At 37.7% G+C, this 26,576-nt stretch overlaps 1 protein-coding gene across 5 annotated transcripts in view; it reads left to right on the top strand.

Moving 5' to 3' along the window:
• ENOX1 (ecto-NOX disulfide-thiol exchanger 1) overlaps positions 1 to 26,576 on the top strand; it is a 582,538-nt gene that overhangs the window by 240,507 nt on the left and 315,455 nt on the right. The gene's annotated exons all lie outside the window — the stretch shown is intronic.

The following is a 26,576-nucleotide window of genomic DNA, read 5'->3' as shown; positions in this document are numbered from 1 at the left end:
AGGCTGAGGAGGAGCCATACGAGCATTAGGCTCAGAGCATATATACATTTGCAAGATACAGAGGAGTATTCTCCAGACTCTACTAATGCAGTTAGTATATTTTAAGTAATGGTAAATTTCAGCAATGTCAAAAATAACATCATCTGAAAAGTCATGCATTGCTGTGCCGTAACTATTTTTACATGAGGTATTGATCATAGTAGAATACAAAACTTCCATTCCTGTGAAGTCAGAAGACGAATAGAAAATATAAATGAAGTTAGAGATGAATTAGTTATTTTACTAGGTTTTTTGTTAAATAGAGGGACTTGTGCTTCCTAATGAGTCATTTTAAAGTAGTTTTAGCAGTTGTTATATTGCTATTCTTGTCTGAGTTTGAATTCTATTGGCTAGGTAAAAATGCATTTCTCAGTTGCTGAGTTTTCAAATTTCTGTTGGTAAGATAGAGACATTAAAGATGGGTGTTTTGCTAGAGACTGTTTCATTGTTATTTCAGAGTAAACTCAATGTGACTGATGTTACAGTGGACTGATTGATACACCCTGAGAGAGAACAACTGTCTCTCTCAACAACAGCAGCCTAATTTCATAAATTTTTACTGTTTTGTGCCAGAGACTTTCCTACATGGCAAAGATAAAATGCCTTTTGGGAATTTATTATACTTAAGACAAACATACGGACAGAGAGTTTCAAAAAGTGTAATCAATTCAGTGTTAGAGGGAAACATAAGAGCTTGTGGGAGGATCAGAAAGGGCTTCTACACCAAAAGGAGAGACTCTACGAAGAGGTTTTTTGTTTGTTTGTTATTTGTTTTTTTTTCAATTAACCATTTTCAAGTAAACAATTCCATGGAATTTGGGGAGCGTTTTTGCAGAAGATAATATCTGAACCCAGTTTTGATAGGCTTTTGATTGAAAGAGGAGGAAACAGGTAAGTGGAGGGGGAGCCATGGGCATTCCATTAGTGATATCTGTCAGCTTGCATTCCTTTCCTGACAGCCGCACCTTGGGTTGTCCCTTCTTAGCTTATGGAATCCACATGGTACATCTGCAGGAATAGGCCCGCAGGGCTGGCCATTCAGACCACAGGAATAGCAGACCACAGGGATGGCATGTGGACCCAGCCAGATTAAGGAGACCCAATCCTGAGACATTTGTTGAACTCCCAGAAGAAGTTCTGTTGTGTTTTATAAAACTGAGGTTGCTGTATGACATAACATAAATCTGGAGATCCTGATAGTCATTTTGCCTCCATTTAAAGATAACCTACTTAAAAATGAAGCCAATGCAGAGGGCAGCAGAATTAAGAGATGGAGAAAGGTCTTCATAATTTAAGCACCTAGTTCTACCCATACTTGAGCCCTTTATCCCTTGAACTTTCCATTAAGTGTGCCAGTACATCCCTGTTTTTACTTCAGCCGCATTGAATTTGGTTTCTATTATGTGGAACCAGAATAGTTCTAAGAAAGGTTTCTGTGGAGGGTGGGGGAGGGGGATGTTAGTTGTTTTGCTTTTATGAAATTTTGTTATTTTTGACTTAAAAAGAAGCTGTGGCAGTTTCCAAATAACTACGTCTTCTGAAATAGAAACTCCTTTTCTTTTTCTAATGTGTTCAAATAATCAGGAATTTAAGCTTAGTTTTAAAACTATTATCTTATTTTAGAGCAGAATTTTATATCACTAACACTCAAAAGAAGAGCCTTTGGCCAAATTCTAGTCAAAGAAAGACATCGTTTTTCTGTGAAAGGTTTATTGTGTTTGTATATACTCTCTAGCCACTCTCCTGGGGAGGACTTGGGTTTCTGAACAGGAATGCCCCCAGAAGTGGGGACATGAAACCTGCAAACCCAGTTAGGTCTTGCATCTGTCTTTCCTGATCGCACTGGGGGTCACAGCTCTCTCTCTTTTGGGGTTCACAGTGCTGTATCCCTAGTACCAGACAGCCTCACTTTCCAGAAGAGCCTCTAAAGGGGTCATGTCTTTTTTAGCCTCAGTATTGGGTTTGTAGGCAATCTGAAGATTCTAGGGTATATTTAGGCAGAACACGGTTTTATAATATCTGGTTACTATTATTAACTCAAACTACTCATTTCAAATAGTAAAGTTTCCTGAGCTGTTTGCTGACAAACTACTCAAAATGAAAGTATTTTAGACCTACAACAATAAAACAAACCAAAATTGCCCCTTTATATGTTTTATCTGGTGAGTATGTAGAACGTTCACTTTCAGATCTTTCTCTTTGATGTCCTTATCAGTTACCTTTTTCCATCAAAGATAACTTTTATCTTCACATATCATTAATGAATGTTTCTAGAAGTTTGCTTCTCATACACATATCTTGTCATTTATCTGGAAGTACATATTAGGTTAGTGCATTCTTCCACAGGGCTCTCTGATGTTTGAAACTATTTTATTTCCATACTTACTGGCATGTTTTTATTTAAGGAAACCAAAGCAGATACAGACTTAAGAATGTGAATGTGTCAAAAATTGTGATTGTTTGTGATTGTAGTTGATTATGTTGGAGAAACCTTTCTTCGTGGAAACAAAATTCAGACTTTGCTCAAGAGCCATATTCCCCAGTTGGTCTGTGAACCTGGGGTGGAGCTGTCAGAGATCCTAACTGTGATCCAGTTCAGAGGCAAGAGGATGGGCCAGGCCTGACTCTCCTGTGATTTTATGGTTGGCTGAGCCAGCTTAACAAACAATTAACTTACATGTATTTTTGAAACAATAATCCTCAATTGGCCCAGAGGGAAGTGTTGACAATTCAAATGGGAAGAAAAGCAGTTTAGTCCTGCCTACGTTATCCACGTCTGAGATACTTTGCAGAAGGCATTCAGTTCCAGAGAATCCAATCTGACAACGAACAGGACTTGGCAAGTCAATCTCAGGGATATTGTGAGAAGGATAATTTAGATTAAATTGTACTGTTTTGACTATTTTCTGGTTCTATTTATTTTTGTTCAAGTCATTGGGATACATGAGAATGGTAAGTGAGAAGTATGGTGATAGGTGAGAGATCTTACGTATTTTAATGATTGGTTTATTTAGAAATAATTTGTCATCAAAGTTCTGTTTTGATAGTCACAAATAATGAAAAAGCAGAAAGTGGGGGTGTGAGGAGCATATCTCTGCTGTCAAAATCTGCAGAGCTCTGGAAGCTATGGATCCTTCAGATGTGGTGAGCAGGGCTCCGGCAGTGAGGTGGCAAAGGAGATTTATTTGATTGCAGTCTTAGTGTTTCCCTTTACAGTTAGAGTGACATAGGAACTCCTCCCACCATCCCCAGGCTCCTGTGGGGTCTGGCCCTACCGCCCTGCTCTGTGACCTCTTCTCATGCACGTGCCTGTAGTTGACCAGGCTCCAGGCACACGGCTGAGCTATCCTCCACGCCACTGCATGGCATTTGCACCTGCTGCCTGGAATGCTCTTGATGGGGCTTGGCAGCTCTTTCTCTTCCTTCACCTTTCGGTTTAAATGCCAACTCATCTGAGAGGCCTTCCCTAAATCTGCTGAAATCTGCCCCCTCCATAGCCAGTCTCTATCCATGTTTAACCTTCTTCATAGCACTTATCACACTTTGAAAATTTGTTTTAGCTTGTCTGTTTTGTCTCTTCCTACTAGAACACCTGTCTATGAGGGCAGGGACCTTACTCAGCACTGTGTTCCTAGCACTTAAATATTATCTGGCACAATATAGAGATTCAATTAACACTGAACATTTTATCTTTCAAGACTTGTTCGAGTGCTGATTCATTATTTTTTATGTTTGAAACATAAACAAATAGTTCTACTGCCTCCTGCCATTACAGAGAAAATGCCAACCTACCAAAAGGGCACCCCCTCCGACATCCTCCCCGTACCTATCAGAGGTCTCTGTAGCTCAGATAATGTAGCTCACTTTATTGAATAAAAGAAGAGAGAGGATAGTAGATGCCAGCAACTAGACATATACTACTTGCTTGGAGGAGACATCTTCTGAAGCATCTTTCTGACATAGATAGCAATCTCTTTCCCCCTGGGGAACATGCACACTGTTACACAGCATGGACGTTAAGTTTCCAAAATCAACAAGTCCCTGGAAGTTTCTTGCTATTTCTCAGTCTGTGACCTTTGGTTTTGCTTTAATGAATTGTGTGTTCCTGCTGCTTGGCAGTAAACAGGGAGAGAGGCAGGATCCTGGGAAGCTCTGCACTCCCCACCGACCCCTCACAGTGACTGGGGCCCACGGACCAGGCCTCTGATGGACGCCATTCCCAGGAGCCCAGTCCATCCCTCCCCATCCTAACACTGCCTCCACCCCTGGGGCCTCTTTTGTATGTGTGAGAGAGGAAACAGAAAGAAACTTAACAAAAAGATGATTTTTGTGAGGTAGTTTAATAGAAGAGTAGACAGCAAATGCCACCCTAGGGTCAGCTGGAAAGGCTAGTTGCATAAGAATTGCGTTTTCTTTATCACTTTGAAGACGGTAGGATGGGAAAACTCAGTAGCTTCGTACACCTCAGGGTCCTTTAGAGAAGACTGTCAGTTTAGTGAAACATGCCTGGCCTGTGTTATTTAGAGGCACAGACATTGTTTTAATGATATCTGGAATTCCTTTGAGATAGCAGAGATACCACTGAAGGTTGTGCCCCCACCTCCCTTGGACACAGCTGTGTGGTCAGGAGAGCATGTGCTGCCAGTAAGGCCAATTGGGGCTAAGAATTTCGAGGATAAAACAATAGATGGAGTTTAGGGATGTGTGTTGTTTATGTATAAATGGGAGCAGAAGAAAGGAATTTTTTGAAAGAAAATAAGTACTGACCTCTGTTCAATATGCTTTGTCAGGCTGGTTTCAGAGCAAAACCACTGTTCTCTCTTATCAACTTGTTCTTTCCTTTTAAAGATAAGCAGAAATATCACTCCCTCTTCAGCCTAAATGCCCTGCTTGTCTTGACCAGCAGATGCTTTCAATTACTGGCTTATTCCCAGAGCAGAGAGACGCACTAAACCTCTGCCAGGTAAGGTGACGCTTACTGAAACTTGACTTTTGTTCTCTTTGTAGTTGCATCATTTGGGAGATAGACGGTTCTATTGTGATTATGCTCCCAGCCCCTAAATTAATGAGCTAATTTGGGCATAAAACTTGATTTCTATAATTATTTTGGCAATAAGTGTACTCTCCTATCAGGATAACACAACAGCACCCCACCTTAATTCAATTCTATCAACTTTTATCAAGCATCAGCTGTGTGTCGGGCCACATTTTGGCCCTTGTAGGGGTGAGAGGAGATTCAGTGGGCTCTTCAAGGCAGTAAACGAGAGGCCTGCTTATATATGAGGTTACTAAGAAACAGTTGTGTTCTTGGGTTCTCATTTTATTATGATTCAAAACATCATTTAGTGAGTGCCTAACTTTGGTCAGGCACTTAACATGAATCATCTCCATTCCTTACAACAATCTAGTTAAGGAGATAATATTAGCTTTAACTTACAGCCAAAGAAACTGGCACTCAGAGAGAATGAATAACTTTCCAAGTTTGTACAGCAAGAAAGTGATTCTGATTCATTGTGTACTTTTTTTTCCGGTAGACAGTAACTTAGGCTGGGCGTGATGGCTCAAGCCTGTAATCCCAACACTTTGGGAGGCCAACCAGGCAGATGGATCACTTGAGGTCAGGAGTTTGAGACTAACCTGGCCAACATTAGCCAGGTGTGGTGACTCATGCCTGTAATCCCAGCTACTTGGGAGGCTGAGGCAGGAGAATTGCTTGAACCCTGGAGGCTGAGGTTGCCGAGCCAAGATCGTGCCACTGCACTCCAGCCTGGGAGACAGACTACATATCAAAAAAAAAAAAAAAAAAAAAAAAAAAAAAAAGACAATAATGTAGATAGGAATGTATTTTTAAATAAAGCCACCTCACATGCCAGTTTTAGAAACCATCTACAAAAGAGATAAAGGAGAGAGACGATCTTCATAATCTTTGAAGGCTCAGTGATCTGGTATGGCTAGAGATTTGAAAACTATTTAACAGGAAATCAATGTGTGACATGAAATGAGAACAATAAGACAGGATTTCTGAAAAGTCAGAAGCAAGAGTTTTGTTTTTTTTTTCTTTGCATCATTATGGGTAACAGAAATAAAGAAAAAACTTACTGTTTTGTTCTAAAGGCATAAAACACAAGTAAAAAAATGAACATCAGGTCTTTAACATAACAGTCCTATACTGTGGGAAGCAGGGGCAGGGAACCTTAAATTCTCTAGTTCAGTGACTCAGTTTTTACTACAAACCATAATATGAAAAGCATTTTATATGACAAATCAACACACACAAATTTATATATACCCACACAGTAACACTCATCTCTATGTGAAACAAAATATTTCATGAAATATTACCTCTATTACATACAGTATGCTCTGATATATTCTGTTCTAGCTTACCAAAACAATTTATGTTTCTGATCCATTCACTAATAGCTCAAAACATGATGTTTGGAAAACAGGACTCTATCTGATTCCCCAGTTTTTCCCCCTCCTCTCTTTATTCCTTCCTCTCTTTACCTAACTCAACCCCAGGAGGAACATCACTATAACAAACGGTAGAAGAAAGAACAACCTTCACCTTCCTTCACACCCTTCCCCATTCCATGTCCCCATGTGTAACATACATACTCCTCTCCTCTCAGTCCTCATGCATACTTGTTCTTACAGACTGAAAGTTTGTCCCCTGCAAATTCATAAGTTGATATCTTCACCCCTAAGATGATGGTATTAGGTGGTAGGGCCTTTGGGAGGTGACTGGGTCATGTAGCTGGAGCTCTCATCAAGGAGACAAGTACCTTTATAAAAGAGGCCCTCGAGAGCTCCCTTCCACCATGTGAGAACTCAGCAAGGAGACAGCCGTCTACGAACAAGGAAGCGAGCCCTCACTAGGAACTGAATCTTGGACTTCCCAGCCTCCAGAACGGTGAGAAGTTGATTTCTGTTGTTTATAAGCCACCCAGTGTACAGTATTGTATTAGAGCAGTCTGAATGAATGATGACACTTACGACTGGGCACGGTGGCTCATGGCTGTAATTCCATCACTTTGGGAGGCCGAGGTGGGCAGATTGCCTGAGCTCAATAGTTTGAGACCACCCTGGGCAACGTGGTGAAACCCCATCTCTACTAAAATACAAAAAATTAGGCAGGTGAGGTGGCAGATGCTTGTAATCACAGCTATTTGGGAGGCTGAGGCCTGAGAATTGCTTGAGCCAGAGGTTGCCAGGGAGGCAGAGGTTGCAGTGAGCCAAGATCGTGACCCTGCACTCCAGCCTGGGCGACAGAGTGAGACTCTGTCTCGTTTAAACAAACAAACAAAAAATGGTGGGGCACAGTGACTCACACCTGTAATCCCAGCACTTTGAGAGGCTGAGGTGGGTGGATCACAAGGTCAGGAGATGGAGAACATCCTGGCTAACATGGTGAAACCCTGTCTCTACAGAAAATACAAAAAGCCAGGTGTGCTGGCACGTGCCTGTAGTTCCAGCTACTCGGGAGGCTGAGGCCTGAGAACAGCTTGAAGCCGAGAGGCAGAGGTTGCAGTGAGCCGAGATCATGCCACTGTGCTTCTGCTAGAACAACAGAGCAAGACTCCATCTTAAAGAAAAAAAAAAAAAAAAAAAAAAAAGACACTTATGCGTTAAATTCCAGGGACCTCTGGCATCTCTACTGTTTGTTTTTGCAGTTGAGGGAAGTGTATCATTTGTTATTGATGTTCTGCAGATTGATTGCTAAGGGGATTTTCTGAAACCCCCCTCAGTGTGTGAAGCTTTTCTAGTGCTCAGAAACCATTCTCTTTTTTTGGGAGGGATTCTTTTTGCCATAACTTTTATAACTAGAAAAAGAAGAAAAATGTTCAGTTACTCAACAGTCTTATGATTCCATTAGAAACTTTATCTTTTTATTTTGGAGGAAGCTCAGAACTTGAAAACCTAAATGGAATGCAGGCCCAATAATGATTTGACATTATTATTTCAATTACAAACATGATGGTTGTATAATAGAAATGCTTCTTTTGTAAGTAGCAGTACTGGAGTATTGTGTTAGGGAAAAAACAAATTGTGTTTTGCAAGGACTGCCTATTTCAATTTATTTTCTTGTGAAAATGCAATACGATAAAACTTTCATGCTTTAATTTTTTTTTAGAGACAGTGTCAACCTGGTCTGAACCTCTGAGGTTCAGTGTGCTTTTTGTGAAAAGAATAATATAGTATGTGGTGCACTGTTCAGTTTTATTTGAAATCATTTTCATTTCTTATTTTTTAGAAACAGCTCTCGCACTTTTGCCCAGGCTGGAGTACAATGGTGCAGTCAGAGCCCACTACAGCCTCAAATTCCTGTCCCCAAGTGATCCTCCCACCGTAGTCTTCTGAGTAGCTGGCACTACAGGCGCATGTCACCATACCTGGCTAGTTTTTAAATTGTTTTTGTAGAGATGAGGTCTCACTATCTTGCCCAGGCTGGCCTCAAACTCCTGGCCTCAACCAATCCTCCTGCCTTGGTCTCCCAAAATGCTAGGATTACAGGTGTGAGCCACGGCATCTGGTCCCTGAAATCATTTTTAGCAAAAAAAAAAAAAAAACACAGAGAGAAAAAGTGTAAGATTGGAGAGTATGGAACTATGAGAGGTTTTCATAAGCTTGTGATATTTGTAATGTATTAAAGAACGGAAATAAGACAACAGAATGATAAGCAGTAGATTTGATAAATGGTCTATAGGTATTAGACTTTATTTACTGTAGATATAAATTTACTACAAACACCTCTCATCAGCATGTTGATTGATTTAGAATTACCGACATCATCCTTGACATTACCCTGTCTTTATTCCCCACGAGATTCTCATGTGCTATTGATTCTACCCTCAGAGGCATCTCAAAGCCACCTGCTTCTATTTCTCAAGTTAAAGTCACCACCTTTGTTGATGGGGGGTCCTTCCGAAGACTGAATGCTTACCTTGTCCACTCCACTCCATTCTTGCCTCCTCTAATTAGTTTTTGCCACAGTTGACTGAATAAACAATAAAAAATGTAAACCTGACCATGATATTGCGCTACATACTGGGAAGTACATTTCTAACAAAGTTAACCCCACAAAGCTCTGCAGGACCTAGCTCATAGCCATCTCACCAGTCTCACCACTTCTCACCACACTGGCATCTTTACCATTCCTTAAACTCACCAAGCCCTTTCCTCCTGAGAGCCTTCCAACATACTTTTCTATGCCAAAGGTCATGAACCCTCTTTCTTTTAAAAGGGTCATCTTGGGAGTCTTACTACGCTGCCAATACTTTTTTTTTCTACTTGTCTGAAACTGCATTCAAGAGCCTACATCAGAGATCTTTGAAAAATCTTTAATAGAAGCATATTTAGTAACACAAAGATTGCTTTAGGACATTGTGATTTTCAAAGCACTTGTACAAATCTCATATAAATGTGTTTAATCCTCATAATATACGTTTGAACTTGATACTGAATAGTGTTAGGGAAAAAAACAAATTACATTTTTCTGAACCGAATCTGATACTTGGTTCGGAATAGCTGAGTAGATGCTAAGATGGTAGACTTAAACTCAAATATGTTTGTAATTGTATTGTCAATAGATGTAATGTTTCAGTTAAAGGACAAGACTGTAAGACTGGATAAGGTCCAACTTAAAGCTACATTCAAGAGATTATCTAAATTATGAGCATGTAAAAAGGTTGAAAGTCAAAAGATATAAGAATGGATATGATGTAAACACTAATGCTCTCTGCCCAGCAAAGGGTGATAGTAGCTACACTAATACTAATGAGACTTTAAATCAAAAAACATTACTAGATACAAAGAGGATATTTTACAAGTGTGAAAGCTTTAATACACCTGGAAGTTAAAATAATCTCAAAGTTTTAGTTACTTAATAATATAAGCTATTTAAACCAAAGATTGACAGAACTAAGAGGAGAAACAGGAAAATTCAGATACTAAGACATTGCGATATACCTCTTTCAGGAATTGAGAATGCACACAAAACAATAAGCATTTAGAAAGTTTAAATAATATGATTAACTTTATTTATGAACACATAAAGATATTGAATACACAAGTGCAGAAAATCATTTTTTCTAGTATATATAGAACATATAAAAAACTTGTGAGCCAAAAAGCAAATCTAAAAATGTTTCAAAGGATTAAAAACTTATAATCAAAAGTTGATCATAATGTATTTAAGCTATAAGACAGTAACAATAATCCTGAAAACAATAGCAAAATCTTGAATATTTCTATATTTAAAAATTAGGAAACATAGTTCTGTATAAATAATGGGTTAAAGGCTAAATCACAATGGAAATTAGAAAATATTTTGACCTGAATGATACTGAAATGTCAACATATCAAAATATATAAAATGCAGCTAATGCCATCTTTGAGGAAAATGTATAGCCTTAAGTGCATATGTTCGAAGGAAGACTAAAAATTAAAGAACATTCATCTCAAAAACTTAGAAAAAGGGAAAATAAACTAAAGCAAAGTAGAAAGAAGGAAAGTAAAGAGGAGAGCAGAAAATAATGAAAATTTAGAAACAAAAACAAGAAATAAATGTACAGCAGAAATCATCATCAAAGCCAAGAGCCAGGTGTTATGGTTCATGCCTGTAATCCCAGTGACTATGGAGGCCGAGGCAGGAAGATCACTTGAGGCCAGGAGTTCAAGACCACCCTGGGCAACATAGCGAGCCCACCATCTCTTGAAAAATGAAAAAATTAGCTGGGCATGATGACATACACCTATAGTCCCAGCTGCTTGAGAGTCTGATGTGAGAGGATTGCTTGAGCCCAGGAGTTTGAGGCTGCAGTGAGCTGTGATCACACCACTGCACTCCAGTGTAAATGAGAGTGAGACCCCGTCTCCAAAAAGGAAAAAAAAAAAAAAAAGCAAACATTTTCTTGAGAAGTCTATTAAAATTTTCAAGCTCAAACAAGGAAAAAGAGACTAAAACTATAGCCAGGTGGTAAGAATGAAAAAAGAGGACATCATTATAGTTCCCTGCAGACATTAAAAATATAATAAGAGGATATTAACAACTTTATGTCAAATAAGTACAAAATCCTGATGAAAATATTAGCAAGTGATGTATTAAATAGTTAATACATGAGCAAATTGGAATTAAACCAGGGACACAGGATTGACTCAATGTAATTTTTCATACTAATTTATAAAGAAGAAAAATCACATGATTACCTCATTATATGATGATAAAGTATTTATTAAAATTCAACATTAATTGATATAGTAATTTTTAGTATAAAACCAATGAAAGGAAGTTTCCTAATCTGAATATTATTTAATCCACCCCAAAGTCTACAATAGTTTATATATGTGCACCCCAAGTCTACAATCTAAAATGTGTCACATTAGGGTCATTCTAGCCTTATTCAGACCCGTGACATACCGTTCCACATTTAGTTAATAACTTAATAACTACTGGTTTTTTTTAAAAATGATGAAATGAAAGAGAAATGAAGGAGACATTTTATGGGAGGATTAAATGTATCATGATGTTAAGTTAGGCATTACCTGAGAGAGTGGCTGTGTCAATGTGTACACACCTGGCAGGAGGGCCAGACTCAGAGGCAGCCTGATCAGATGGGTTGAACCCTGGGACAGGCTGAGCTAAGCTAGCGCTAAGAGCACTGTGACAGTCATAGGTCCAGAGAGGCTGGGCTCTGAGCCCAGGAAAGGCCAGTTCACTGAGAGGCAGGACTATTGTGTGGTTGGAGGACAGAGGCTAAGTACCCTGTAGGATGTCTTCTGCCTCCAGGTATGTTTGAGGAGTGTTCCTCCTGGGTAAAAGGCTGGGCAGGTGCAGGGGGTGCCCCACACAACCCTGAGACTCCAGGGAAATGAGATAGTACTTTTTCTACTCCTTAGTTCCAATCAGTAATAAGCTAGGTAATGTTCTCTGTCTGTGGTATATTGTGAGAAAATAGAGGAGACGTTGATTTTCAGCAGTTTCCTCCACCTGGTTCAGTACTTTTGGATAGTGTGTCCACATCACAGCATCTTTTATAATTTCACTTGAGAGCTTATTAATTTTCAGTGAAATATTTTGATATCGTTGTCTTACTTCACAGAAACAATGCAGAGAACTACACAGAAAATATAGTAGCTATTATTGCAGTCATCATCATTACTTCTACAAGTTCCTATATTTCCCAAGCCACATCATCCTGGGGATAAAAACAAATCACAGTAACAGTTACAAAACAGCGTTTCTTTGGCTCCAGCTGGCTCACTCAGATTCCTCCCAAATAGCTCTGGAGTCTCCAGTGAGTGTCTCACATACATTCTGTGAATGAGGCCTCTTATTTACCACTAATTACCAGCAAGCTATTCCCCTTCTACCCTGGGAAGGTTTCCAGTTGCTGTGCCTTCACTTGTCATTGGTAGCTGGGAGTTGTGACTTCTACTGATACCTGTCCAAGGTGACAGAGCCCCATATCTAGTGGCACCTATGTGTAGCTCAGTGATGAGTATTATCTCCCATCAGTGGATGAGTGCCAATGTCTTGCCTTTCTAGTGCCCCAGTGAGATTTCAGATAAACTATTCTTAATTTTTAGCTCTGCATTTATTGCAGTTTCTCTGCCCTGGACTCATGAGTGCCCACTGAACCAGTCTCTCAATATTCAAAGACTTTACCTGTGTGTGGTTTTTTCACCATTACTTCGTTTTTCTGGCATCATTGTGTCTTGTCCTAGAAGCAAATTGTTTCCTTGGCACTGCATTTTCTTCCATTCCATCCGAGGAGGCTCCTTGGTTTTTTATGTAAATTGGTCCAAAATAATCTACCTTACATCCTCCATGTGTATCTGATACATTTGATAGTGAAAGATACAAATAGAGCATCCACTCAGATACAGGACAAATATACCACTAGGATTGCACCAGCAAAGGGTGAACAGCTGGACACTTTTTACAGTTAGATCTTACAAATATTTCTTTCTGAGCATGTAAGGTTGTGAGTGACCAGAATGATAGAGCAGATGTTATGGAAGGTGGTGATATATTTTGAAGGAAGAAGGCTGTCATGCAGACACTTGTGTGCCTCCTTTATCATTCTGGTTTGGAATGTATATTTTTCTTGAAGAAGCATTTATAGAGTTGAGAAACCGTGGAGGTTTTTTTTAATGAAACTCCCTGCTTCCTAAATAGTCCAAAAGTAATTATCTTGTATCCTCTTATGGTTTGAAGCCTCTCAGCAAAATATGGGATTTTTGTATTACATGCAAGTAAATCAGCAATAAATTTCTCCAAAGCAAATATTGTAAACTTTTCTATGAAAAAGGACTAAAATTCTAAAATGCAAGGCTAGTTACCTGCTTCATTAAAAAACATGAATGCAAACAAATTTTGTGAAAAAATTATGGAAAGCAGTTGGCTAGAGAGTGATTATAGAGGTTAATCTCTGTACTAATTGACTTGTTTGGGACGTACCACCAAACCGGATTCACCAGTCATTTCTAGTTTAAGTAAATGATGCAGCATTATAGCAATTAAAACATGATGCATTTTTCCACAGTGTTTTTACATTAACTTAAAAATAATCATTTGGGTTTAATCCAAATCAACAACAACAAAAAAATACAGCATCTAAATAGAGTTTTTACCTTCTAAGTAATTTTTCCTGCCGCTGAATTTGTAGAACGGTGCAAGAGAGAACCTCATTTCTGAACTTGCACAGCTTAAAGGATATTCTCCTAAGGCATATACTTCCCTTATAACCCCTATTTATATGCTACAGGCCATTATTCTAGTGAATGTGACACTGCAGTCATTCTTACAGTTACAAATTATAATGTGTATGTGCAAATTATAACTTTCCTGCACAGAACAAGGAGCGGAACTGTATCAGGTGATATAAGAAGGATAAGTAAAAGTCACTTGATACAATAAGGAAAATGATGACTAATATTTTAGCAGGGAATTTTCTTTTCCTGGAAAGATGCTTAGTTCTTCTAAATTAAGAGTTTCTACCTGACAAATCCCAAAAATACTATGGGGAGCAAGTAGCCTGATGATAGGTGCTGACCGTAGCTGCTTATGGGCTGAAACTTTTAACTCCTGAATCTTGAACATGGTGAAGATTTCTGAGGTCCTTTCTGAGGTCCACGGGAAGTCATTCACTAGCTTGCTATTTTCTCTTTTTGCGAGAGTAACTCTTTGCTACAAAGTGCCTGAGGTACTACAGTGCATGGAGTTACGACCGGAGGGAGAGGTAGTGGCAGGCAGGGTATAAGAAGACCCAAGAGGGCCAAACATTGCTTCTTGGAATGCTAGAGGCAAATGAAAAGATGGATCTTGCTACATAGTCAGATAGGTCTTCTTGTATGTTTTTGCTCAGCTAGGTGTTTTTGTGAGCTCTTTGGTGATAGGTTCTAAGTCTTTATTCTTTCTTGTATTTTCAGAATACAAGAAAATGTGTTTGTATTTCTAAACACAGTGTCAGGCACGTAGTAGTTATTAAGTCTTTCATGATAATGATGATGATGATGATAACAGCAGCAGCTAACCTTTAGTCACTAAGCACTTTATATGTACTCCATAGTGTAATCTCTCTGACAATTGTGTGGAGGAGTTATTTTCTCTATTCATAGATCAGGTGTGGAGTGTTGAAGCTTCTTGCTCAAGGTCACACAACTGGCAGATGTTAGAGCCAGGCTCAGATCTCCAATAATGAAAACTGTCCACGAATGCAAATAGTTCAATGAACTATCAAGTAATGTAGCAATGTTTTCATTTAAATCCATGGATCCAGAAACATGCGTTTTACGTTAGACTGGGCAGGATTTCTTAACCTGTTGTCATTTTGGGCTAAATAATACTTTGTTTGGGGGTCTGTCCTAAGCATTGTGGGGATGTTTAGCAGCATCCCTAACTTCTGCTTACTAGTTGCTAGTGGCTACACCCCCCACCCCATTGTGATAACCAAAAATGTCTCCAGAAATTGCCACATGTCTCCTGGAGAGCAAAATTGTTGCCAGTTAACAAATACTGGACTGAAAAGACCACCTTAAGGCATCTGCGCTTTAGGAGCACCCATACCTACTGTGGTCATCTTGGAATATTGTAATTTGCAAAGAGACTAAAAGCATCGTTTTCCACAATCCCTAGAAGACCTAGCCTAGATACATCTACATCTTCAGTCTGTGATAGCATTATTATTTACCCTCTAGAAGTTAGGGGATGGGGTAGCAGACGGTTTTTTTCCTCTTATCATAGGAGTGAGAGAAGGTAAAATATTATCGCTGGAAATTGATCAGACTCCGTACCTGGTGTGGAAATCACTGACGTATTCTGGGAGGGGAAAGGGGTAGACATCAGGGCTGTGGACAAGGAGTGTGGTGGCTGGAAATTTTAACTCAGCGGTTGCCAGCAACACTGAGCCTATTCTTTAGAGCACAAGCCTGTAGCCCAGATGCAGTTATCCTAGGCCCAGAGGAACCTGGGTAAGGACCCAAGTGGGTTGCTACTTACTCCACTATGTTTTCTTGAGAAATTATTTCTTGAGGACCCAAAGTATGTTTGTGGTTAGACTTATACCATAGAAAGAGTACGTTGGGTTAAGGAGGTTGTGGCTTGGTTTACAACAGTAAAAGCCAGTGCAAATTTTTGGAGGGCAAATTCAACTTTTACACTTGAAAACCACTAATAAAGATTCCCACACTCATTTTACACTAAATTACAGAATAAACAGCACCAGTGTTCACAGTTTGAGAACCTTACGTGGCTGTACTGTCATTTAGTTCTATTCTGTTTAGCATTCTGACATGGATATCCTGGCCTGCTAAAAATTGGGTGCTCAAATGCCTCTATAACAATGAAAATTCCTCAGTACTTCAGAATACATTTTAGGGAATATAGTCTGCTTCAGAGTTACTTAGGTAGGTCTCCCAGAGACCATTCAAGTTTAATGAGGCTAACTCTGTATATATTTAATTTGTTAAGAAGTAATATAATGCATGAGAGAATGGCATTTTATAGAATTTTGTATGCTTTCAAACTCTGGGCAGACTTTTTAAATTTCTAAATTAATTTTAAAAATTAATTAGTGTAGGTAATCTGGTTTAAGAAGTCTAGAGTTGGAAAACATATAAACTGGACCATGTCATTAAGGGCCATGTGCATCACCAGTGATGAACTCAGAGGTAGTGAGGACGGGAAGGTAGTTGGGTGACAAAACTCATGTACCCAGGACTCAACCTAATAGAATGCCAATCAGAAATGGAAAAAATGTGTCAGAGACTTCATGAGAGCTGAAGGAAAACACTCAATTTACTGAAATAAATTTGTATTCCAACTTCTTTCAATGTATTTCTGTGGAAATTCTAGAAAAATGACACAAAATATTGAGAAAGGAGAAAAAATCTCAGCAGGAGAATGAATGTAGCCACCCGTAGCTGAGGGCAGCTTTATCTAGTCCTAGATCCTCTTCTTCAATCAGCCCTCCTCCTGGGGGAAGATGTGATGACCATGAGCTGTGGCTCCAAAATCAGGTCCTTACTCACTGGGTGCACAGTTTTCACCAGGCCTTTTAGGATTTACAAAGTAGTCCTCGTTCTCAAGAAATGTATGCATATTCTAGGACTAAATTAATTAAGGCGTGTCCACGATCACTGTGCTTTCTATAAAAGTGCTGTTACAAACTGCACTTCTCAAACTTTTTCTCAATACTTCTTAATACTCATAAAAATTATTTGGGGCTTCAAAAGCTTTTGTTCGTGTGGTTATATACCTCAATACTGTATTAGAAATTAAAATAGAAAATTTTAATGTATGTATATTTGTTTATTTGTATATGTATTTACACACTTAAAAATAAAACACATTTTTTAACACAAGATACTCTTTAAAAATGTATTTTTGAAAACCAAACATGTTAACAAGAAGGTTAGTATCCTTTTACATTTTTGCAGATCTTTTTAATGTCTTACTCTGGCTTGATGGAAGACATTTGGATCCTCGTAACTGTGTTACTATTCAACCTGTTATCATGCTTCAGTTAAGGAAAATGGAGAAAATCCAGCCTCACAAATATAAGTAGTTGTAAATAGAGGAGTATTTTAATAATCTTTTCAGATAACTTTGGATATTGTTCTTTGATACTACACCAACAATCAGAACCTGCCTTGTTTCTTTTGAATCATACAGCAGTTTTACCAACCATTGCTTTTGCCCCATCAGTGCAAATGTCGACACAGTAAAAAAGGCAAAAAAAATTTTAGTATATGAAAATAGACTTAGCCTCCCAGATCGCAAGAAAGGATCTATCAGGGACGTCTAGGGTTCTGTGGACCATACTTTGAGAACCACTGTCATAGAAGAACATTTTAACATGTGAAAAAAGCCCACAATGTATTGTTAAGTGACAAAGGGACAGAATTGCTATTAACATTATAGTTTAAGAGTTACAGATTTTAAATTAAAAATATGAATAATAAAGAGAAAAACTGGAAAAGTATATATCAAAATGTTAAACTGGATAGAAAATAATACCATTTCATTTACTTCTTTTTCTTTATTTTAGCAGAGCTATTTATTCAGTCTTTAACATGTTAAAAATTAAAACTTTTTAAATTAAAAATTTAAGGAAAATATAAAACCTCCTACAGTACTGTTACCCTAATAATACTATTTTTACTTCTTGTAAAAAAAAGTATTATTTACGGCCGGGCGCGGTGGCTCAAGCCTGTAATCCCAGCACTTTGGGAGGCCGAGACGGGCGGATCACGAGGTCAAGAGATCGAGACCATCCTGGATAATACGATGAAACCCCGTCTCTACTAAAAAATACAAAAAAAACCTAGCCGGGCAAGGTGGCGGGCGCCTGTAGTCCCAGCTACTTGGGAGGCTGAGGCTGGAGAATGGCGTAAGCCCGGGAGGCGGAGCTTGCAGTGAGCTGAGATCGGCCACTGCACTCCGGCCTGGGCTACAGAGCGAGACTCCGTCTCAAAAAAAAAAAAAAAAAAAAAAAAAAAAAAAAAAAAAAAAAAGTATTATTTACTTCTTGTAAAAAAAAAGTATTATTTTATTTTAGTTTTTTTGTATATTTTGCATAATGTTTTTTATAGAGTAGGACAATTTGTTTTCCCACTTACTATTTTATAAGAACTTCCCCAGATTGTTTATGGCCAAAAAGCTTTCATTCTAATTATATATAAATTACTAGCACTCTTATTACTGATACAGATTTTGGTTATATTGAGATTAACTGGCTAATCTAAATGGTACCCAATGATATAAGTTAATGTAATTTTTTTTCTTAAAGGAATGTAGCAGTAATTTTTCATTAACCGAGTTTAAATAAATGTAATCACATTAATACTCTCACAATTTTAGATCCTTAATTATGCTAATTTGATTTTAATGATTTAGCAAATTCCTGTTCTTAAAGATTTAAAAGTAGCCAGAGGTACTTTCAGTTTAGACACAGTTTTGTTTTATACGATTGTTGCTGTAACTATATTGTTGCTATAATCTTTTAACTTTTGATCATTCTCAACCTGGTTTATTCTACACACAGCATGGGACTAGTGGGCAAAGGTAACTATTTTCAAATCCTGGGGTTGCATAATATCTGCACATGAGATAGTTCCGCTTGTTGGCATTCTGCTACAACCATTTTCTAAGCCATATAATTTTCATTTCTTAGTACCACTTGCATGATGAGCTAGCTCTATGCGAAGAAATTTAACACAGGTAGATGCTGCAGATCACCCCCAGGTGGGTTCCTATCAGAGCTGATTAAGTAGGAAATAATTGGGTGGAAGCACCTTTCCTTTGTACAGCTCTGATTCTTTTGGAAAAATTCTACTCCGTCTATCAGGAAATAAATCCTGTAAGTACATTGTCTATTCTGATCATATACTTTAGTTCTTAACAATATCAATATCAAGCTTGTTATCTCCATTGAATCAGACCGTTTATGAAAGTTGATAGGTATTGTTTGAAATACTATAAACATTGGATGCTTTGTTTAGTTACTTCCCTTCCTCTCCAAGGTGACCTTCACTCATATGCCACATAAAATATTAGATGAATATTGAAACAGCACGTGGACACAGGTGAGTCATCTGACTTTAGTCACTGATTCAGAAGGATCCTGAGTCAGAGGCATTCTTGGCATTTAAATTCAGACTACCCTGGATTGGACAGTTTAGTATGACAGCTGCATTCATAGTTTGTTGTTTAATAGCTGTGCAAACCATTTTTAGTTATTGGATTTTTATATTGATGGGGGCCTAGAGACAGTTGGCCTAGGAGTAAACTTGGCACTTCTGCTTCTAACAGTATCATTTAGGAAAGTTACTTAGCCTCTGTCAAGAATGTCTTCATCTGTAAAATGGGAATACAGTAGTCCCCCTTAACCAAGGGTGTGTGTTCCAAGACTCCCAGTGGATGCCTGAAACCACGGACAGTACCAAACCCAGTTGCTCTCAATTAGAACTCATTTCTGTACATGTCTTCCACCCATAAATTTACTGCCTTTTCTATCTGAAGTAAGCACTTATCACACGCTGAGGCCATAACTTTTGCAGTTTGAAGAGATATGACAGCAAAACTAGCATAAATTTCGTTTTCCTTCTTTATAATTTCATAGATAGACTCTTAGCATAGATCTTAGCAACCTCAGCATATGATTTTTTCTTTCCATATTAAGAACTTTCACTTTTTCGCTTAAAGGAAGCGCTGTCAAGTTTCTCTTTGGCATCTCCAAATTGCCAGCATCACTACACTGTGCTTTGGGCCCATTAGTAAGTCAGATAAGGGTTACTTTAACAGCAGCACTGAGATACAAAGACAGTTGATTTAGCAACTGAGAGGGCTACTAAGTGACTAACTGGGAATGAGTGCCTACAGCAAGAATCCTCTGGACAAAAGGAGGATTCGTGTCTTGGGTGGAACGATGCAAGATTTCATCATGCTACGGAACAGCACACAATAATACTTTCAGACTGTGATTGACTGTGGGTAACTAAAGTGCAAAACAGTGAAACTAAGGATGGAGGGACTACTGTAACACGGTTTCTATGAGGATTAAATGACCTAATACATGTAAAATATTTAAAACAAGCAGAAATGTTTAACATATGTTAGCTTCTGTTATCAATATTGTTGTTATTACTTGAGAAATTGAAGCACTCCTCTCAAAATACAAAACAATTACCAAATAAATAAGATAATTTCTCTAAATTGAAGATAGATTTGTGTCTTCAGATTAAGTAGGTCAATCACTTTCCCAGCATGATGAAAGAAAAATAACCTATATATTTAAAAATCTACCTAAGAAAGAAAGAGGATTCTGTTAGTGGACTTCTTTTTGGCCACCCTGGATTCTGTAATACAGTGAAGCACAAGACTTTAACATTCTCATGGAAAACTTTTTGAACCTAGAATTCTCAAACATAAGGGCAAAATACTTTTAGAGGTACAAAGCCTTCTATAAAAGAATAACTTACAGCTCTACTGCAGCAAAATGAAAAATAAATATTCAAAGGCAAGATAAGAGATACAATTTTTTAAATGGACAATAAAATAAACTCATAATAATTTTGAAATTTTATATTAAAATAATTTTTATTCAATAGATCAATGACATTCAGTGTTAATAAATATAAGCAATAGGTATTATCTATATGCTTTTGGTGAGATATATAATAATGTAGTGAAGCCTTTTTGGAAGATAGTTGGGCAGCATACATTACTATTTAAAATTTGCATTCCATTTGATCCACCAATTCTGGTTCTTGGTTTCTATGGTAAGACAACAGTCCTGTGTATACAAAGGGTATATACTGGGGGCACGTCGTACATAGGGTAGGACTGGAGGAATAAGGCAAAGAAACATATTCTTTGGCTTCTGTACCCTTTATATTACTTAAGTAATTATTTTAAGTGTCCAAGAATTCGAAAGTAAGGTGTGTCTAGAAATGTGTCATAGGTTTCATCAACAAAATTAAGCTTGGTCTACTTTTAAAGGAAACACACTCATATGATCAACAGAGAAAAGACTGAATTGAGTTTTTTCTATATACAGGTGGATGAAAACATTCAGTTTTGAACTGAAAGCAAGCTTAGAACATTTTAACCCCAAAGGAAACTCTCTTGGAAAATTATGACAGAATGAAAATTGGATTATAATGGAAGTCTATCTACTCTATAATTTTATGGTTTTCCAAACAGTATATCATCTCACTTTGTATTGTGTTTACTTAATTAGATGTTTACAATATGGAAAACAATATTTAGAAGAAAGCAGAAACATAGTCTTGATGAGACTGAAACAGCAGACACAGAAAAGATAAATTCAGGTGTCTTTATGTTTTAATCATAGAAATAATAATTCTGGTATAGACATTGCACTGGCTCACTTTTATTCCTTTCCATCAGTCAGATTCTTTTTCACACACGTTTTATCAGATTTCTCTTCTTGTAAGATGCATTAGGCTAAATTCAATGACAGAAAGAATGTTTCAATGATGAAACCAAAAAGCATATTATTTTTAGATTTCTTCTTAGCTGGGTTGAAATGAGCTATGTAATGAACTCTATAAACTGTATACAAAGATTTAGAAATGTAGGCTTCAAAATCAATATATTTTTTAAGTTCTCCTATCCTTAAGTAGCATATACTAGTATTTTTAGAGGAGAGAAAGCCTGTAACTTGGGTTGGGGGAGTTATGGGGAGAAATATGCAATTAAGTGTAACATTGTTTAGTGGTCATCAAGTGACCACAGCTGCCTCTGTAGTTGTTGTGACACTGTGAATGTGAAGCACACAGTATGAGGTTTGGCCCAGAACATCCACCAAATTCTAGCTAATGTTTTAAAAATTATTAATTTATTATTAAGTGTCTGATATTTGTGGGGGACTGTGCTGGACACCCTATGCACGGATCTTTGGGAGGAGGGAGCTGAGGTTGAGGGAGGTTATGTCTTGCCATGTGTCTTAGTTCATTAGTGTTGCTATAACAAAGTACCTGAAACTGGGTGATTTATGAAGAACATAAATTCATTTCTCACAGTTCTGGAGGTTGGGAATTTCAAGATCAAGGCTCTGGCAAGTTTGGTGTCTGTAGGGCTGCACTCTGCTTCCATCGTTTCTGCATCCTCCAGAGGGGAGGAATGCTGTGTCTTCACATGGCAGAAGGGCAAGAGGGCCGAATGCTGTGTAATGTTTCACATGGGCCTTAATCCCATTCATGAGGAAAAAGCCCAAATGACCATGTTACCTCTTAATCCTATCACACTGGCCATTAAGTTTCATCACCTGAATTTTGGAGGGGGCACATTCAAACCACTGCATCATGCCATTTACTTCAAAATAAATAATGATTCCAAGTTAAGAAAAAAGTAAAGTAGGCTAGAGTATAACGATAGCTTTCCACTTTAGGACCTTGAGCTGGTACCCCTGAACTGTGGTATCTTTCAGTTAGTGTGAGTGGGAAGGTAGAGAGAAATTATATAGTAGCATTCATTCATTTTAGAATATAAAAGAACATTTAACCATTTAACTCCAAAATGTTCTGCTAAACACTACTTTTCTGTATGTTTTTTCCTGGCTTTCTAGTTCAAAGAACATTAAAATTTTATTTTATTTTTTTCAGTATTTTAGAAAGCTATGCCTTTTTTTTTTATTACAGCATGGAAAGCTCATTTAGAAACTTTTTGCTTTTACTGTTTTTCATCCTGGTTTTTCAAGGCCAGAATAAAGAATGAAAGTAATGGGTATGAAACAAAGGCTTTTAAGTGGAAGATGTGAAGGTTTTAATTAAAGGATGATGAAAAAGTGACTAGTCCTCCAAATCTTTAATAAAGCTAGTTAATTCTCCACTAATGCTGTATGAATTATGCTCTAGTGAGCTGGGACATTTTACTCATAATCAGGCAACATTATGTGCTTTTAATTAACAGTTGTACTTCCATTTGTCTGCCACTATTGAAAGAAAAGTGATACCAAATAGTACACTATATTGTTGTATAATCTTCAAAAAACTTTAACCATCCAGCCTGCATAGAGCATTGTTTGTTAAGCATTGCATGATCAAATCAACAGGCATCATCTCTCTTCTCTACGAGTACACTGTCCAAAGTAGAAACCATTATGGATTAAGAGAACCAACTTAAGAAATGAAGAATATAAATTATTTAGTAACCCTACTGGATGGGAGAAAATATTTGCAAATCATATATTTGATAAGGAGTTAATACCCAGAATATATAAAAACCTCTACAACCCAACAACAAAAAAACCCAAGCAGCCTTATTAAAAAATGGGCAAAGGACGGGAAAAGACATTTCTCCAAAGAAGATATACAAATGGGCAATAGGCACAAGCAGAGGTACTCAGCATCACTAATGACTAAGGAAATGCAAACCAAAACCACATGGAGATGTCATTTCACACCTGTTAGGATGACTACTATCAAAAAAACCAAAGTAAGTGTTGGTTAGGATGTACAGAAATTGGAACCCTTGTGCATTGATATTAGGAATGCAAAATGTTGCAGCTGCTGTGGAAAACGGCAGGACAGTTCCTGAAAAAAGCAAAAATAGAATTGCCATATGATCCAGCAGTTCTGCTTCTGGGAATATAGGCCAAAGAACCAACTTGGATGAACCTTGAGAACATTATGTTAAGGGAAATAAGCCAGTCAAAAATTGAATTGAATTGATGCAAGCTTTAAAGAGAATTATTCAAGTTTTGCAAATAATGTTTTGTAGTTTATAGGATTCCATTTATGTGAAGTACCTGGAGTAGTCACATTCATAGAGACAGAAAGTAGAATGGTGGTTGCCAGGGACTGGAGAAGGGAGAAAGGGGAGTTATTGTTTCATGGATGTAGAGTTTCCATTTTGCAAAATGAAGAGAGTTCTGTGGATGGATGGCGATGATGCTTGCACCATGTGAATGCAGTTACTGCTACCGTACTGTACACTTAAAAACGGTTAAGATGGTAAATTTTGTTAAGTGTATTTTACCACAATTTTAAAAATTTAAAAATATACATTATTTAATATTAAATGTGAAGGAGTAGTTGATAAAATGAGGGATTTAAAGATGAGTTCGATTTTTTTTTTTTTTTTTTTTTTTTTGATTGAGTGATTGACTTACTGAAAACCTTCAGAGTGCCCTATGTCATTTCTAGACGTCAGGGACACCAGGTCAGAAAGAAAGTTACCACTCAAACTTCATGCTGCTCCACAATGAATGAGAGTGGAATCAGATAATAAATCTGTCAGCTAATGAATATATAATTGAATTTCAGGTGGTGTTAGGTGAAGAACAGTAATGGACTAAAAACTTAAGTCTGGTACCTTCTTATTGATCGTGTTTGTGGTGTGCCACACTGCTTAAGATGTCCTGCACATGAATCACTTTTCAGGGACAATCTTGTGACTGGGTGGCTACATTTTATGTGCTGATTATATTAAAATACATGGCGTTAGGTAATGGTTAGACCTACCTTCTCTGGAATCAGAACAGTACCTCAGAGAACAAGCAAGTCATTCTATTGTCTTCTAGCATAGGGGGCCTCAGAGGCTACCAGGAGAATGGGGGGAATGAGAGAGGGCATTGATGGGACAGAACTCTGGGCCACTTCTACTAGAGCAGCTCTGCCTTTGTCAGAAGACATTGCTTTCTTTAAAGATTTCTTTCCTTAAAAGATTTTCTTTGAAAATAGTTTAGCTGCTAAAGGGGAGGTTAAAAAGTCACTGATAGAGTTCACACTGTGAACTGTATACTGACTTGTTCGTCAGGTAAGAAAACTAATTTAAGAATAAATGGTTTGCCCTCCTCACATCTTCTCTTTAGTCCTTATTCTCGTCTTCCTTTCCCTTATTCTCTTTTCTACTTTTATAGTTATTGCAGTTTTCCAAAGGAATTTTATCCACATAATCTTACCATCAGCCTCTGGTAATTAGAGCAGATGTTGTAAACCATCATTAAAAATAACAACTCAGGCTTTGTGCCTTCTAAACTAAACTACTTAAAACCAACCCCATTTCTTGGAAACCTGATCTGGGTTAGGTTCAAAGAATTTGGGTTTTTAATATGCACCTCAGATTATTCTGATGCAGGTAGTCCCAATGACTTTCCACATTGAGGATTTTTTCCTGTTATTCTTAGTGAAATGTGAAAAATGTGGAACCATGCTGTGTTTTATAAATAATTTCTATTTATTCCAAGATTCTCTCCTCCAAATGTTTTGAGTTTTAAAGTAGCTCTTCTTTTATGGCATGATAGTAATTGTACGTAGTCGTTCTTTATTTTTTCTAAAGTAGCATGAAATCCACAAATCTGGGTACCAGTGCACTAAAGCACAAGGGTCTGCATGAAAAGACAGCATTGATGCAAAGAGCGGAACTGTGCTCACCAGGTCCCTTCACCTGCTGTCCCAGGATCTTCGAAGGACTTCTACAGGACACTGTTTGGAAATCACTGATGTGGTAGATGTGTGCCAGACAAGGCATTGTGAGACCTTGGTTCTAATCTTATCTCCTTCATTAATTAGTTATGTGACTTTGGCAACTCACTTCATTTCTCTGGGCCTGTATTATCATCTAGGACTCTGTGTGCTTAAGGACAAATTTCTATATTTTGAAATATGGGAATTATTAAAATGGATTAGGGGTTATTTTTCTTTATTATGAGTGATTCATCAGCTCTACTATATTTGTATAAAATGACTAATACAATTTTTTATTAAGCCCAGTACACAAAAAGCTGATTAAGCCAATACGGGCTAACCCAGAATGGTATTTAATTCAAGGCAATTTCTGTTCCCTAGTAATCTAGATCTCTGCAGTTTAGTAGTAAAAATATTGAATTATCTGAATCTAGTTAATGCAAGACTCATTTTTTTCAGTCTCCCTACTTTTAAATAGAGTTTTTCCTCAGATTTCAAGAACTAGATGTGACTGAGAGGCATACTCTAATGAGCACCAGCCTCTGACGTTAGAAAGTGAGCCCACCTTGATATCCACAGTGCTGCTCCAGTGATCTTGTCTACAAATAAACTGTTATACACGTAGGATTGATTCTATTCATGATTCCAAACATGATTCTGTACAGTTTCTGTGGTGTCTTTTAAGTACTTACGTGCCATAGCAACTTTAAAACTCAGATTTTCATTTGGGGCCACTCTCCTGCCTTGTAGCACTTGTTTCTTTGTATACTCAAAAAAGCATGTAGTGAGCCTACACTGTCCACTGAGCACTGAATGAAGCCTTGGAGACACCATTCAGACCTGACCTCAGGGAGCTCCCAGTCCAGTAGAAGAGTTAGGCTTACAAATACATCATTATAATACAGTAGAAATGCAGTATTAGAACATTTATGTTTTCAGTAAGTCTTTGCACTCAAAGCCTTCTATTTACATTCACTCCAAGCAAGGACCTTCTGGGGCAAAGTTGATTTTATATCTCTTACTTTTTAGGGGGAAGGACATGAAAGTAGTCTTATAAGGCTCAGTAACAAAATTAATTTGGCATCAAAGGACTTGACCTG

Source organism: Chlorocebus sabaeus, chromosome 3 (genome assembly GCF_047675955.1).
Source record: "Chlorocebus sabaeus isolate Y175 chromosome 3, mChlSab1.0.hap1, whole genome shotgun sequence".
NCBI lineage: Eukaryota > Metazoa > Chordata > Mammalia > Primates > Cercopithecidae > Chlorocebus > Chlorocebus sabaeus.
This window is presented reverse-complemented; position numbering and strand designations above follow the sequence as displayed.